General features: G+C 38.1%; 1 long non-coding RNA gene across 1 annotated transcript in view; it reads right to left on the bottom strand.

The window, feature by feature from the left end:
- Positions 1–17,122, bottom strand: part of LOC141744951 (uncharacterized) — a 257,857-nt gene that overhangs the window by 141,284 nt on the left and 99,451 nt on the right. The window lies entirely within an intron of this gene.

The following is a 17,122-nucleotide window of genomic DNA, read 5'->3' on the forward strand; positions in this document are numbered from 1 at the left end:
ACTCTTCGACTGGAGTGTCAAAACAACCCTAAAGGAGATTTGTACAGCTCTTCAAAGCCTATGCAGCCTGCCTACTGAAAAGCACGTTAAGATGAACGTAGATGCCAAAGAAACCTGTGTTGAAAAAGGATCTGGAGCAAGCAAAGTCTGAAGAAACCACAGTCAAAGTTGATGGGTTACATTCAATATGCAAGGCATGCATGAATTCTTCACCACTCTGCCTCAATTTTTTCCATGTGAAAAACCAAGAGCCACACTAAACACACAGACACTTCCCATAGATTTTCTTTGGTGGATAATTCCACAAAGATTTTTTGAACAGAAAATGCTGCGCAGACACAGGCTGAGCAAACCCTGAAACTCTGAAATACTGTTGAAATTTCAATAGGTTGGAGAAAGTTTGGGGGTTCTTTTGTGTTACAAAAAAAAAAAAGCCAAGCCATTGCTCTCAACTGGAGCTTTCAATTATAAACAAAAAAATAATTCCAAAAGCTATGAAGTTGAGAAAATTCTGAACAGCTCAAAAGGGGGGCAGGGGGAGGTAGACTCCAAAACAACGCATTCACTCTAACCCCTATTAAAATATAGAAGTCATCCCTGCCCTAAATGTCCAGTCGAACAAGTATGCTGTAAAGAAGAGAATCTCACACTGTGAGAACGTGAAACAGATAATGACAGCTGAATTTGGTATTGTGCACTGAAGAAGATGGTGGAATTGGCAAAGAACCTTTTTGGTAACTATAAATACATTTTTAAAGGTAAGGGTTTGCCCTGTATTGCACAAGAGACATTCTCTTTTATATCAAGAAATCTTGTGCTAATATAGCATAGTAAATTCTATGAATAGATGCCTACCGGTTTCCACACAGATTTGAAAGACCCAACAGAAAAGATATGTTAACTTGAAGTCCACAGCTTCAGCTCCCAAAGGCTGCATTAAATCACATAGGCCTACACTTTCCCCTTGCCCATATCCTATAAAGGATATTGACACATTCCTATTCAATGGGAAGATCTGATGTAAAACCAAAGTGACCAAAATACAGAGATATAAATCCCCAGTGTAAGGTAATTCAGAGAAAAGGCTCTGGTAGTAATCTTAACCGATCTTAAAAAAAAAGACGACACAAAAAATATCATTCATGACACAACTGTCTGACAATGAGCAGCACAACTATATACAATATAAAAAGGGTAATGTTGAAAGATGTTCATGATTTGTAACCAAGTCAGATTATACTAATACAAAACCAGTAATTCATTCAATACATCTATTCTTTAATACTTAATCCTGCTTGTGTCTTTGCATATTTGTCTTCGCCCACAGAACACCCTACAAATTCCTTCCCCAAGGAGGACTCCCCAGGTAAAGGAGAGACCACATACAGGTTACTCAATCAGATTCTCTTCCACTATAGCAATTACAATTGATTCAATACTTGTAACACCTTCCCTGCAATAGGCTCAGGTTCAGTAGTTCAAAAGGTACGTGGGTAGGTGAGGCGAGAGAGAGAACAGCTTCAGACAGCTGCAGGAACTCAATCCTCCATTGACTTGTATTCTGCCACTACGTTTTGCAAAAAACAAGAAATCGAAACCAAAGGGGGAAACCAAGCAGGCAAGCATCCTTTCCTCTAGCTAAAGGAAGTTGGATCTATCAACGCATCTGGCCTAACAGCACTGATTCAAAAAGCTGACAATGTTATACCTTAGAAGGAGGTAGACGGAATGGAGTATAGACAAGAGCAAACCACATTCCCATCACTGGACAGATCCAGATTTTGTTTGGAGTTGTTACTGAGGCGTATGCTCATTCATGTAATTTAAATAAAAATAGCAGTGATTGCAATAGGAGGGCAAAACAATGTTTCTTTTCCAAAGAGGAGGGGAAAATGCTGTTCTAACATTGATCATTGCCCTCTTTCTCAGTTCCTTCTAGTGAAACATTCTGAAACACAAGGAGTCTGAGTCGCCCTCCCAAAGAAGACATTTGTGTTTACGTTGATCGGGAATGAGAAAATGCATGTTTGAGTAACTGAAAATAAGGTAAGAAGCTGTCTAAAGTAAGCGCTACAATAATCACTGTTTTCCCCAAAGTTAGTGAAGGGAGACATTTCCAAGCTGACATGAAACACCTAGTTGTTTTTTTTTTTAAGTCAGTCCATTTCCAACAACTGAAATAAACTGTCCACAAAGACCACACAGCCTCTAAACGTAGCAGCATGCTGGTGAAATAAGAGAGCACCAGACGTAACCCATTGTTATCCAGGTGTCTGTGGCATTTACATGCTACAGAAGTTTGCAACCAGACCCACAACATACTTATTCAGAAACCTCCTCAATATCCTATTGATCCTTCATTGGATTCTCCCTGAAATGAGACTGGAGTGATGAAAAAAAATCTTCCATGTGGCCAAGCCTCCTCCTGTAGAATCACATGCTTTTTCTTGCAACTTACCCGATGCACTGCAGGGACATTTCCGAGGCATCCACATTTGTTGCTGAATATTTGTTGTTAACGAAAAGCAGTCTAGCGTCCAAAGGAAATTATTTTTGGAATATGGTTTCAAAAGGAATTGCTGCATGCTGGAAATCTTTGTAATGCAGTAGAAAGAAAGCATAAGTGCTTCTCCTGTAAACGTGTATCTATGATCTGATTGTGTATCCGCACTATCAGTGTATCAAAGCACCTGTATTTCCTTAGAAAGTGTAACACCACAAAATTTTACATATTTTAATTTAATAAGGACTCAGGCCTGCATAGTCCAATATTCATAATCACTTAATGAAATTAAGGATAACATGTGGCACAGCTTTGCACCACACCACTTTCTATGTCTCCACCCGCAAGTCCTTTATTGCTACAATTGAGGGGTTTTTTTGGAGTCAGTATGTGGAATAAATACTAAATTGGCTAAAAAATACAAAAGTACAGCATTGTTCACACATTAAGGAAAAGTATAAAATCAAGAGGCTTCTGAGGTAGAAAACAGCCGCAGCTGGCATGAAGGACACAACATCTGTGGTTCCCTGATAAGCTACATGAGGTACGGGACGGGATGCAATTATTCCGTGGCTTTACCTTATGATGTATAGCGGATACAGGAATGGGATGATACCATGAAACAGATAAGCTGCCAATTAGCTGCCCGCTAGATGCTCAGAGCCAACATTTTGTCAAATTTTGATGAAATGCTGTCCTTTGTGCGAACTTTGCTCATTATAATGTCATTATAATACCAAAACACACCTCCATCCCGAAGGCTACCCGCCTCCAAGGTGCGACCACTCCTTCTTGAGTCTGCGCCCTGAATTTCTCGTAAACTATACCTTTAATTGTGAAGCGAGAAAAATTTACACCAATCATGATAAAAGTATGTATGACTAAAGTCACTCAAACTCCACCTTGAAGATAACAAATAGTATAAAAATAGCCCGAGAGAGGGGGGATACCCAGGGAAGACACCATCACAAAGAATTACATCACTGACTTCTGGGATCAGTCGACGGGCTGAGCCTCTCTTCCCCCCCTATAGGGACGCCTTTGGTTAAGACTTAGATTATACCAAGTGCTTCCTCGGGAAACTTAGGAATTTCTCTAGAGACTCTCTTTTTCTACATTTAGAGCCAGGCTGTATCGTTTATAACTTTGTCGCGTGTTTTGTATATGTAACAATACTTTCATTTGCACGTGCTTTGCAGACAGTGTATTTATCACCGGCGATCCTAAGAACCTATATATCTGTTGTTTAAATAAACTGCACTTTTTTAAGTAGCTAGTCGTTTTGGTTTCTCACTGAACGCGACCAAAGACTCGAGAGTGGCTGTGGTAGTTCATGAGCACGACTAGACTGAAGGTGCAGTCCACTATTAGTGTATCCAAATCGTAATAGTTTAATACATATTAAACGCGATTGGACTGATAGTGCTGAATTGGGCATCACTCAGAATTTAAACCTAGCCGCACCTGGCCTCCCACCTCGGTGAGGAGTGTTAGAATGCAAGGGGGTTTATCTTCTGCTAAAACCGCTTTGCCCCTTTTCACGCAACACAGTAGACTGACATAAACGTTGCGCCACTGCACCTGATCCTTCCCAGAACTGCCACTGCCCTCTGTATTACTTCACCCAAAGTCAGTCCAGAGGCAATCTGCAGACTGACCACTGTACAGAAGTACCCCTGGAGCACTATTCTAACACCCAAGGTTTAAGGTTGGTGACATACCTTGTTCTGGGTTTTAATAAATGATTGTGAAAAATAGTGAAGGTATTGTTGGCTTTCGCCATAATAACAAGGCTATAAATCTTTGACTTATAAGGATAACTAACCTTTAGTAAATTAGGAAACATGAGAAACCTCAAAGATAACAACTAACAGCAACTATGAAGAAAAACATCCGAGAGAAACAAAAGAGAACTTCTCCAAAAGACTCCACGAGTGATTAACAGAAGGAAACAGATGCATAGGAGAAGGGAGTTGATGATAATCGATCCTACCAGAAGGAAACACATGCATGGGAAAAGGGAGCTGATCCTACCAGAAGGAAACAGATGCATGGGAAAAGGGAACTGAAGATCATCGATCCTCAGAAACAATTCAGAAAGAAACACACAAATAGAAGAGAAAAAGGACTAATAATAATCAATCATTACAAACAATTACTCTGTCTAAAATAGTAAATATGTATGCAATATTGAATGTATATAAGACATGGTTGAAGTGTTAGCTGGTGTGCCTCTGACTTGAGTCATACACCCAGCGCTGTGCTTTTGCTTTATTGGCTCTGTCCCTATAATAAAATAAGTGCCATTTCTGTTTAAGGGATCTGGCTATTTATTACATGATTAAAAAAAAAACACCAAAAAACAAAAACAAACGCAAGAGATAAGCTTGAACCCGAGATAGATTTATACTCAACATAATAGTCTCAAATCTAAAACTGCCCTTCAGAACTGAGACACTGTTAAGGATTTTTAAGAATTTTTAAATCACTGCGTAAAAGCAAATCTTTCCCATTATAATAGCATTAAAAGGTCTGGAGCAAATTTACACATTAGAAAAACACTGCTCTTCCCCTCAGGAATTACTCACACAAGGCATCTTTCTCCAACCTGCCTTGTCTCTTCCCTTTCCATCAAATACATGAATAACTTGTCCAAACAAAATTTTGTCCCTGAAGCGGAAGTACCAAATGTACTATGACATCTATTTCATTACTATGTTGCTTTTCAGGTAGAAAGCATGCAGATATTCTTAGAGGCTTAATACTGACACTTATCAGAAGTGGATCCCTTATATTCCAGAATCTTTCCTAATGAAAGAAAAGAAACAAACAAACAAAACAACACCAAAAAAAGAAAAAAAAAAGATTCTTCTGGAGGAGAAACTGAGATTAGGAACAATCTTTCTGTAGTGGACTGACAATAGATTCTAACTTCCCCATCATCTGAGGATTTTCTCTCTTAAAGCCCAGCATCCACTCTGCATTATTCAGACTGGCCCTTTGCATAATGAGTTATCCATCAGCTCCATTCTACTTCATTTCCCCTCTATTTCCTCTACAGCCAGTAATATGAGGGCCTGATCTAGCAAAACAGCAATGTCAGTTAGCAACATGAAATCAAGCAGCAGCAGCAAGCAGTAAAAACATGTTTCCTGATGTCATCACTAAGGAAGTAACAATACACTATAACTTTTGTTCCGTTTTTTTTGTTTTGTTTTTGTATTTGTTTGTATAACATGCTGGTTCACTGAAACACAATGCAGGCCAGTTTACGTCTGCAGCTGAAGCCAAGATCAGATGCGAAGAAAGCCCATGCTTCATGAAGCATGATTTTGTCCAGTCATCTTACAGAAACCCTAGATTTGTAGAAGACAAGCAAGATGAGCACTCAAATACAAAGGAGCCCTCAGTCATTGTGCTCTCAATAAAGCTGAATCAGCTTGAAAAAATAAAAAGAGCACAACTGCACCAATTTGTACTTTTACAACAAGATGCATGAGAAAGGCTCGCTCCCCTAAGTGCTGAGCATGCTAACGTCAATGGACTGTGATGAACATCAGCCCCTACAGTGCTAACAAGACCAGAGAAACTCTGGTGAAACTCTAAGAAGAATCCAAAGTTTCACTAAGAAATAGAACAAAAGTAATAGTAACTGTAATAAAACAGTGAATACAAACAATTGCTAAAAGCAGTGCATGTTTTATAGACTTTTATTATATGTATCTCTTTATGAAGCGTGTTGATACTGAATTACCTCAATGACAGAAGTGCTGCACTGAGTATCAAGACCCTGAGAAAACATCATCCCTTCTTATTTCATTTGCCATTCCAGTTGTCCTTCCTCTTCCTCAACAGCACAGAAACTAATGATCTTTATTAGGCATTATTATTCAAATCTGCTTATAACATATAACTAATGCACTTAGGTAATCAAGAGCTGTCATCAGAATACTCTGGGACGTCAAGGGAAAGAGGATGCAAAGCAAAATGTCTGCAAAGATCTCAGCCCTGCTGCCCATGGGAACTCCTGGCAGGATGACAACCAGAGTGCCAAACTCCACATATAGACAGCTCCGTCTGGGAAAGAAAACAGACGCATTTACATTTCAGAGAGCAAAATCACTATGTTGTCATGCTCAGACTCAGCAAAACACTTTGCAAATACAGTACGTGAAATTATCTCAGTCTAGGAAGATACATTTAACAGCTTTTTCTGGTACATGGTTACTTTTCACTTTAACCCTGCAAATAATCTAACTTTTCTTCAATGGATTTTGCCCCCTCCTCCATTTTGAAGTAAAATTACAAGGCAGTTACAAGATGGAAAGGCTAAAACTAACAAAAAAATCTCCCTGTACACCTGCAACCTATGTTTATTTCCTGCACAGTAGTTTATTGTCCTGACTGCCTCCAAACATTTCTACTGCTGTTAGCATCTGCACTCCTAAATAAAATCTTACAATAATGAAAACAGTTATTTTCCATCATTATTGTCTAGTTTCATCATCATTATTCTTTCTGCCAGTTTGGGGTAGAAAAGATAGAGATTCTCTTCTCAAGTACACCGGTCTCATCCCAAATAAAATTCAATTCGGTCTTCATTAAAAGTACACAGGTGTGTAAGAGGTCAAGACGTGGTGAACTCCAATTGTTTCCTGAATGAAATCTAATTTGCCAGTTATTGTCCAAAATAAATTATACACAAGTATAATCAAAGTTAGTTGAAGAACACTGCATCGTTTGAACTCATTAAAATCCTCACAAATGCCAACATTAAACATACTGTTCGGTGCTTTAAGGAAAAAAGTATCGTCTTTTACCTTGCAAAAATTATTAATATAAGTGGGAGTTCCTCAAAGCTAAATTAATAATACTCAGAGCAACTTATATGGTTACATGGAGGCAGCACATGAATGAAGCGGCCTTCTTAGAACACTGTGTTTTCAAACCTGTTGGCTTAATCAATACTCTGCATTTCAAGTTAAATCTTGGTCATACAGATTACCAGGAGTTGCAACATTAAAGGTCCCAGGATGGGACATGTGGGTCATGGAACAACAAGAACCCATTTGAGCACAAGTCACAACACTCCTCCAGGAGCTTGTAACTTCTGGTTCAACTAAAGCTGTCCATTAGCAAGCCAAACAAAATATTAAACTAGCGATTTTCAATTGCAAGCCTACCAAATCTTGCAGAAATCTGTTCTTAGTTACCTTCCCCGCCAACACTTTGCATCCTAAAAACAGAGTAAAGTTAGCCTGAATTTGTAGCAGTTTGATCTCCTTAGACCTTGCCTGTCAGAAACACACCTCTCCTTCCTCTCCCTGAAATCACTTACCCACTATACTACTGTTACTTACAGGTTATGAACTCAAAGAAAACAAGGAAGCCCTTTAAAATTAGCTCCCAGGAAATACGCAGGTTTGACATTATCTTTGTTTTGCCATTAACTTTCTTATCATTTATATGTTGATCCAAACACTACCAACAAGACTGTATTCCTGAGTATCAACAGTGAGTATGCCCTGAGCAGAACAAGCCCTGTGCAATCACACTTCCTTTTGTAATATATAAAAACCCAATAAACCAGAATTTGACACAATGCATTGTTTAGACCTTATTGCATCTCCTTAGATCTAGGCTGTTAGAAACAGCTAATGTTTCCAAACAGCTTTAAACGCCTGCACCTACTTTCAAAATTAAATGGGAGCCGGCCCAACCTTCCCCGACAGCCTCCTCTCTTCGAAACTCCAGCCCGGCCGCTCGACTCCTCCAAATCAACGGAACTTGGTGCTTTTTTTGAAGGCAAGGAGGGAACTTTTGATTATTTCCCTACCGGAGACGGTTTCCAGAGAGTTCCAGAACGCCCACTGGCCGCGCGCGGACCGCCCCGTCCCCCGCCCCTCTCCCCGCCTCCCGCCGCCTCCGCCTGAGGGGGCACGCGCCCGGCGGCCTCGCGCCGGCCGTTTCCCTCCCAAGCGAGCGGCGGGATTTTTATTTTTCTAGAAAAATCTTCGTAATAAACATGTCATACATAAAACATTGCCTTTGCATAAGAGCCAATACTTCAAGCCTCTTACCACCTGCAGTTACCTCCAGCAGCATAATGAATACTTAATCACAGCGGTGGTTTTCATAGACAACGATGCCTAGCATGCTTGTGTTGAGGTAAAAATAAGTTATCCGTTCTCGCTTCATACGTGAAGATCTGCTCTTCCAAATTATTAGGAATTTGACTAACTACACTGAACCCAAATGTGGATATTTGCAGTGCTGAGCCTTTGTATTGATTCTTCTTCATCCGTAAGGAATTAAAACAAGGATTCAAGCCTGTAAAGTCTGTTTTCTGCAACACAGAAATTAAATAGGTAATTAAAAGAAAATAAAATATTCTATACATCACCTTTTGTCATTTTCAGCTCTATTACTCAGTACAGAAAATGTATTGATTAACTGCCTTTTACAAACATCTCCAAATTAATAACAAAATCAGCTGATTACTCAAACTTGTTAAAAAAAAAAAGGTGCTCTTTGCTTATACTGCAGTTTAAGAACTACTGCAGAACACCCAAACATGAGAGGCACTTCTGTCACTCTGGGAAGCAAAGGATTTCCTAAACCAAGTAACTTCAAAAAAAAAAAAAAAAAAAAAAAAGGTTATTTAGCCTCTGCAGCATCATAAGGCAATAGAAAACCAAAATTACCTTCTAAGCAGAGGGAAAGCTTTGGTCAATTCAAGGGTTTCCCTTCCTCTGCGAGCTCACTCAAAAGGCTACCAAACAGGGTATTTTATATGTTTTATGACTTTCTATTTGGGGTATACCAATCTTATCCCATTGGCCACACTCATCTGGAGAAATAACTTTGCTTACCAGTATAAATGTGGTAGTTTGTCAATTAGCTGTGGCTTGAGTATTTCTGGTTGTAGTGTTACGTTGAAGCAGTACACCAGTTTCCTTTATCAGAGGGCACAGATTACAAAATTGACAACCGATGAAGGGCAAGAGATACCAAAGAAAATTACTGCCTGTTACAGTGAAAAGAAATGACCCTCGCTTAATGACCAAGCTCAACTCGGACCAGGCAGTGGATAGGAAAAAAGTGAAATGATACATTTAATAGCTCATCAGGGGTGTTTGTTGTATCAGAACAAAGAGCAATATCTGGCATACTACTGAAATACAACTATTCAGAAAAAACTATGTGAAAAAAACCTCTTGGAAATACTTTTTAGTGTAATTCATTAAATTTATTAATTCATTAATATTTAATGAATTAAATTTATTAATTCAGCGTGTGTTTCTTATGTATTAAGTTCTGTAATTTCAAATCCAGGGAAGCAGACTTTATTCTTGTTTACTGTACCAGTTAAATCCTTTTCAGTTTCTGTAATTCTTTGGCATACCTAGCAATATTTCTTTCAACTTCTGATGAATCTCAGATAACGCTCCTTATGTCTTACCACAGAGCCCACTGCATAAGCCCATAATGAATATTCTGCCATATGCATGTCACGAGTATTTTGATAATAGGCCAAAGTACTTTTCTATGGCCAGTTAAAACAGGGCTTGTAATTTAGAGGCTGGCCATTGAAATGTTGCAAGGATACATGAGGAAAACCTTCAGTCCTGTGGCAATGAATTGTATCCTGGCGTTAAAGCCTACAAACCAAGTCATGTTGACTTCTCACAGCAAAATAATGCCAGGCAAGAGCAAATGCAGCGAATTCAAGGAGCTCTGTTTGTGATACCTAGGGATGTTGTTTTTGAAAAATTACTTTTTTTTCTTTTTTTAACAAAACAAGCCACATACAAAAAAAGAATCCTCGTACATCAGGAAATCAGAATAATTAGTCCATACCAGAAGAAAATAGACGGGTTAGCCTGAACTTACATGGGACCTCTCTAGGCTGCTGCCCATAAGTACAATTCAATGTTAGTTAACAAGTGCCCAGACGCAGTTGAGCCTTACTTTAATGCCTTTTCCCCCTTATCTGAAGCACAGAAAAATCAAATAGATGAACAACATCGCTCCACACCAATCATTTCATTTAATTTCATCTTGGTGTCACATAGTATTTCAAAGATTTTTAAAAAGTCAGCAAGTTCATGTCCTTGTAGCTAGTTTTATTACTGTAGGTTTATAGTTGTTTAAATTTTAAAAAGCAGAATTTCTCATACAGCTAATAAATCAATTTTGATTCAGAACAATACAAGTTCATACACTTATTCTTACAAAAGCATTTGGTAATTCTGTTAATAAGAACATGCACGTTAATTCCAGTATTTATTCTTTATAACCAATACTCTAATTAATGCTGGTTTCGCCTTTGAAACATCCAAGACATTTTTCTGCAACCATAAAAACATTTTTATTAGGAAGAGTAATTACATTTATGAGAGCAACTATCAGGCTTAATTTTCTTCCTGAGTTTGTTTTGGGTTTTTCTTAAATTCTTGTTGAAAACTAACATACTATTTGCCTTTCATCAGAATGTCAGGTCTTCAAGTTTTACAATATTTTCAGAGAGAATGATACAGAATATAAAAGCTAAACTATCTACTTCATTTATTAGTTTTCATATATTCATATTTCTATTTTCATCAATAAATTGTGTATTTGCAAATCTTCCAAGTACTTTCAACATTTTATTTTCCCCAGTATTTTATAGTTCTCTCTGTTTTTCCAACATTCTTTATTTTCTTGTAAACAGAGGTGTAAAAGATACATATCTCAAATTATTACATAGTATCTAAACCATTTGGAAAGAACATTAATTATACCTCTCTCCTGAGCTGTTACACTGATATCCTGCATCCATATTCCCATTTCGCCTGAGCAGTGTGATAGTATAAAATGACCACATAAAGACCTTACCCTCTGTAAAGTTTCTGACTAGCATTAATCGACAAAAAAGTTGATACGGTATGTAAAATATATAGCATTGATCCTGAAAAAACACCGAAATATTAAAAAAGCTCATATTTTGCTGTAGCGAGATACTGAGAATAAAAAGCAGGAAAAATGTTTGCAATTTGTACCAAAGTAGGTATCACTTCCTCTTGCCTGCTTCCATTTTCTCATCAGACACTGTGTCAGTGAAGACAAAGGAAAATGTCATATTTAGCACTAAAATATCATTATGCCATTAAAGTTTTAGGCACTAGATTTTCTGCAAAGTACTGTGTGCATTTTCTTGAAGAATGCAGCATGCTTAGTAAGTAACGAATTTTGAGATAACACTCCAAATATCTTCCAAATTTTCAGCACCGCATGAACACAGTCTATCCTGTGACTTACAGCATTTTTTCTCCCTGTATTATTAGCCTTTATATAGCACTGCTTTCTGAGTAGCACACAGAAAATCCAGGAGAGCCTGCTTTTTTGCAGATTGATTAATAGCTTAATGCATGCTTTCTTTCTATACCATCTTGATGGCTGCCTCGCTGATAGCCCCAACTCAAAGCAAAGGCATTACACCTTGTCTATTCAGAGCTGGATGAATTTACGTTACCGTCTATCAGGGTGTATCTGCATGAGACCGTTGTTTTGCTCTGAGGACAGACGGCCTTTTCAGCTTTACCATTGTAATAGTGAGAAATTAAATAGTAACGCGATTCTCCCCTCAGCCTCTCTGTGCTTCCACAAAGGCGTCTTCACCCCCACCTCCCCTTGCAGCAGGCCAGATGGATTCCTCACCCTCGTAGCCCCCTCAAAAGCACACATGGAGAACACGTCTGTGTTCCTTCTGCTGCCACTTCCAGCTTCTGCTCCTGCTCCTTTTTCCTCAGAGGTGCATTCAAGTGGACCATTTGCTCTGTAATCCCTCGATTCTTCCCCATCAGCTTTCCCCTTTGCATGCCAGCTCGGTCCTTTCTCTCCTCCACAGTCCCTCACTTCCTTAAACACTGACTTCTGTGTCAGCCTATTGCAGACTCCAGCATAAAACCAACAATGTAAGTAAATAATATAGAGGCTTATTCCAAGAAGGCTTTCACCTTTCCTCCCACCTGTGATCCTGTGCACCATATGCAAGGTTTAGAGAAACCCAGGAAGATGCAGACGGGCTCTTAAGTTGTTACATAAAATAACACTTCTGTCTTAGTTAAGAACACTACGGCCAATGCATATTCCCCGGACAGACTGAAATAACCTGGAGGAGGTTCCTTCAATCTCTATACGTATAAAAATGACCTAAAGAAATGAGTTATTTTCTGTAAAGTTCACTGTATCAATCCATGGATTCAAGTGTGAAATAACAGCGTTGCTGAAGTACAATTTTCCCCAACCATTCCTACTGCTACACACTACACAATGCTGTATTCCACTCAAGGACAGCTTAAAAAATGCTACAGCACAGTAATTCATTTCTAGAAAAATTATATAGGAGCTTTCTGAACAGACGGAAATTTGGGAGGTTAAGCAGGTATAGATTTGTAGAGTTAACTCCTGACCCCATTCATGTTAATGAAAAATTCCTGCTTTTTAAAATGGGAAACCAGTTCATGCATAATATCTGTGACTTTGAATCACCTTTACGTCTGCAGCATATCTTGATATGTACTAGTCTGTTTATTTTGCCTGTGCTGCAGTGATAAGTGATGCAACTGGCACACTGGGAAGCAAGAGCACAGGGGGGCTCAGAAGAAAATAAACTCACTCAGAGGTATTAGGAAACTGTTGAATGCAGGAATACATTTGCCAAAGATTGTCTTTCTTTCCTCCCCAGTATTTGGATTATGATCGTTCATTGTCATACAGGATGTATCCGTATATGCAGAACCTGCAACAAGGTGTTTGTATTTCAAGGTAGGATTTAAATATTCCAACTTTATGCGTTTCATCCACATGATGTGCTGATTTTTTGAGCCACAGTGGCTTACAAACTAATTGGTCCATACGATAGAGAGAGAAATCTGGAGCCAGCAGCTCTCAGATGTCACACTTAGATTCACTCTGACCTTCCCAGCATAGTCAGTTCTTGTGATTCTGAGAGAAAAATAAGTTTTTGCACATCCTTTTGATTTTTACTGAAAATTAATAACCAAATGCATAAAAAGAAACTAAATCACGTTATTGTTACATTAGAGTGACTAAAACTGAACACTGTTCATCAAATCAAGGTTTTAACTGAAGTCATAACCAACTAATGAGTTAATGATAACATGGACTGGAGTCAGTATTTCATCAAATCAACAGGGGAATGAGTAAAATAGAAATCATAAACACCCACTGCAAAAAATAATTAAGCTTTGCCAGCTCATTCCTTTGAGGCAAGGGCCATCTCCTTCATGACTGTGACAGCTTTGAGGTCTCTGCTTAAACTGTCATGGTTCTGCTGTTTATGTTTTGAGCTAGCAGGGCTTAAAACTTTCTGTGCAAATATAGCTGGGTAACTTATGATGACACAGGATGATTTACAAGTAAATATTTTGTGCCAATCTATGCAAGTACCTTCACTTAGCTTGCACCTTCAGAAAAATCTTTAGATAAACAGTAAGAATTATCTCCCTGAGGAATCATGAAAAGGACAATAGAAGGTAATGTGTAAAGAAAGACTAACTCTTAGTCTTGAATAATTTTCAGTGTTAAAGTCAGAAGTGCAGCTCAGGTAACCAGACACTATCATTGTGGATAAGCACCTTCATACTAATGAACCTCTTTGGCACTCAGATAATCAGGTCTGCACAGCTGTGGAGTTTGCACAAAGAGAAGCTAACGTCCCTCTTGACATGAGAGAGAGTTGAGGTTGCTCCAGGGAATGATTCATTTTGCTCCTTCTTTAAATTACCCTCTCTTCATTGGAAATAAAAGTTTATGAAGATCTGCTTCCCTATGTCAGAACCAAACATGGTTTCTACGCATGAAAAAGCCTGAAAGAGAGGACTTTGGAGATAGAGCATCAGTATCCTTCCTGTAATAAGTTAACAGAGTGCTGGTAACTCCTCATATCCTGTCAATGTGCTTTGGACATGTTCAGTGATCTTACAAGTCCTTCTTATTTACTGATGCTTTTAATCCGTAGACATACCATTCATGGACTATTTCCTGAATATTCTTGTTTTACTAGAAAAAAAATCTTTAACTTGAGGAAAGAATCAAAGCACTTGGGAATTCAGTTATTTATAGTGCTGTTAATGTAAACCTTCAATTAAAGAAAACATTAAGAGTGTCTCAAAGAAAACTATCATTTTAAGCAAAAAATGTCAGTCAAAACAATTCTGAAATATACTGAAAAGTAAGCATTAAGTGATGCCTTTCAAGTCATATTTTGAAAAGCAATACATTATTTGCCTTTTAGATTCTCAATCTTTATATGTGTGCTATTTAGATATTTTTTCCTATGATTTTATTTCATTTTTCAATCAATGAAGTTCTGAAATACTTTTAATGAAAATCTACTTTTCTGATAATCACAGGATTCCAGGAAGCAGAACATTAAGAGAAAGCTCTAAATAGCGTAAGACCTGTACTAAAATAATAAAAGCGGGCAATAATGAAACTTCCAGTTTATTTGTCTGTCTTCCGTATCTCTCACTTCCCCAGCACTGACTTTTCCAGGTTTTCAATTCTGGTTTTATTAAAATCTTTTCGGAACCTTGATCTTTTATATTTTAAAGGAAAGTTATAAAATTATCTAATAGTAGTACTATTATTCAAATCAACATCTCTTGCCAGCAAGCCTCCAGAATTTCAATATAATTTCTAATTATAATTCATGAAGTCTTTAAAAAATAAAAGTTAAACAGAGGGCAGGGTACTTGCTCATGAAAATATTTACAACAAGAATGATTCATAGAAAAGAAATCATAGGGTAGGACAACTACTTAATATTTGGTAAACATCATAACTAGAGAAGAAAACTTCCCTGATAAATAAGTTTTACAGTGTTCCAGCTGTAAATGACCGTAAAAACTGTTATATACCTCTCTTTGAAAAGCAAAGATAATGTAGAAATTCTTAGTGGCAAATTCTTAGCATGGTAGATGCGTTCTTATACTAAACATTCATTGTAAAGGGACACATTTTCTCATTCACCCTTGAACATGGTACATGAAAAAATGTCTTTACCAAAAATTGACCTCTACAAGGTATCTTTCTACTCATTCCATACCACTTTAAGTTTATCTGAAAATAAATTCGTAGCATCAGCTCCCTGCTCAGGAAAACCTGTCTTTAGAGAAACCAGTGATTTGCATGTGAGTTGATGCTCCCATAGTACATGGGGCACTGTATGCATGTATATATATAAAAATATATATTTATCTCCAACACAGCCAGTGATCCTGAAAGTGTTCTTTTTCTGTATAACAGCAATCACCTGGTACTTTACAGTCACTGCCTGTATCTGATGCTGCTTCTATCATTGCTATACATTTGTTAGTTTACAGACTTGGGGAAAGGAGAAATACAATGGTCCTTCACTTCAAGTAACTCAACTCTGAAGCCTGCCCAGTGCATAGTGTTCAACCCAACTCACTTCAGAGGCACAGAGATGTGTGCATGTTCCCACACGGTGGTTCTTATATTTTCTGTGAAACCGCATATGCTCAATTTATGTGATTTTTGAAAATGTTTCCATTTTACAATTCTGTCCCTGTTACATCCCCTCCAGTCTATTCCCATTTCTGTTGGGGCAGCTTAACAGTTCATGTGATAAACTGTAATGTGACTTTTCCATCACTGCCTTCATTTCTTCTAAAATTGAGAGCTATGAACAATAACAACTTCCACATTTCAGTGAGCTGTAAACTGTGCAGTTTAAAAACTCCTGCCAAGTCCTCCACCACAGATCATGAGAATATACTGTCACCTCTCCAGAATACTCTGCTGCACAGGAAGCCCTGGTCATTGATGCTCTCTCTCTTCCATCTTGCTCTTTAATACAGAGCTGTTCCAAGGGCAAACAGACCATGAATTCCTGCTCTGGTAACAGAACCCACTGGTGATAAGAGAAGGTTATGTTTTATTGCAAGGATTGAAGTTCTGTATGCAGTCCTCACTTACTAACCTGCAGGCACAATTCCAATGATGAGCATTTCAATATAATTCCTAGACTAGACTCGACCTTTGCTGCATACTAAAATGTAAACACAGGGACTTATGATGGAACTGTTATCAAAACGTGTTCACTGCTGTCCAGTTTTTCAGTATGCAGTACACTTCTGGGAATCTGTACCAGAAACTGACACGAGAAAGTTGTTTACTACGTTGCATAATGATGTTATCTGAAGGTCTCTAATGTGTCAGTTAAAAGCAACATTAACAATACCAGGATTCCATGAAAACAGGAGAAATCAACGACAGATACCTAATATGCATCTCAAACATTCCCCTAGTTTGAAAGCTCATGCACTGTTTATCTTAATTTTTGAATCTTGTTATCTAGTGGCCTTTATCAAAAGGGCAAGTATTTTATTACTGTAATGGTAAGACAGATGCTAAAAAAGAACACCACAGTTATCTGCAACTATTGCAAAAAGCCTGCGTAAGGCAGGCCCCTTCCATGGTGCTGGGCCCCATATTTTACCTGCACACTTCTGGTTTGTACACCAAAACTATGACTAGTAATAAATTACAGGGTTTAGCGTACAAGACTTCCCTAGAAGGCAAAAGCGC

Source organism: Larus michahellis, chromosome 6 (genome assembly GCF_964199755.1).
Source record: "Larus michahellis chromosome 6, bLarMic1.1, whole genome shotgun sequence".
NCBI lineage: Eukaryota > Metazoa > Chordata > Aves > Charadriiformes > Laridae > Larus > Larus michahellis.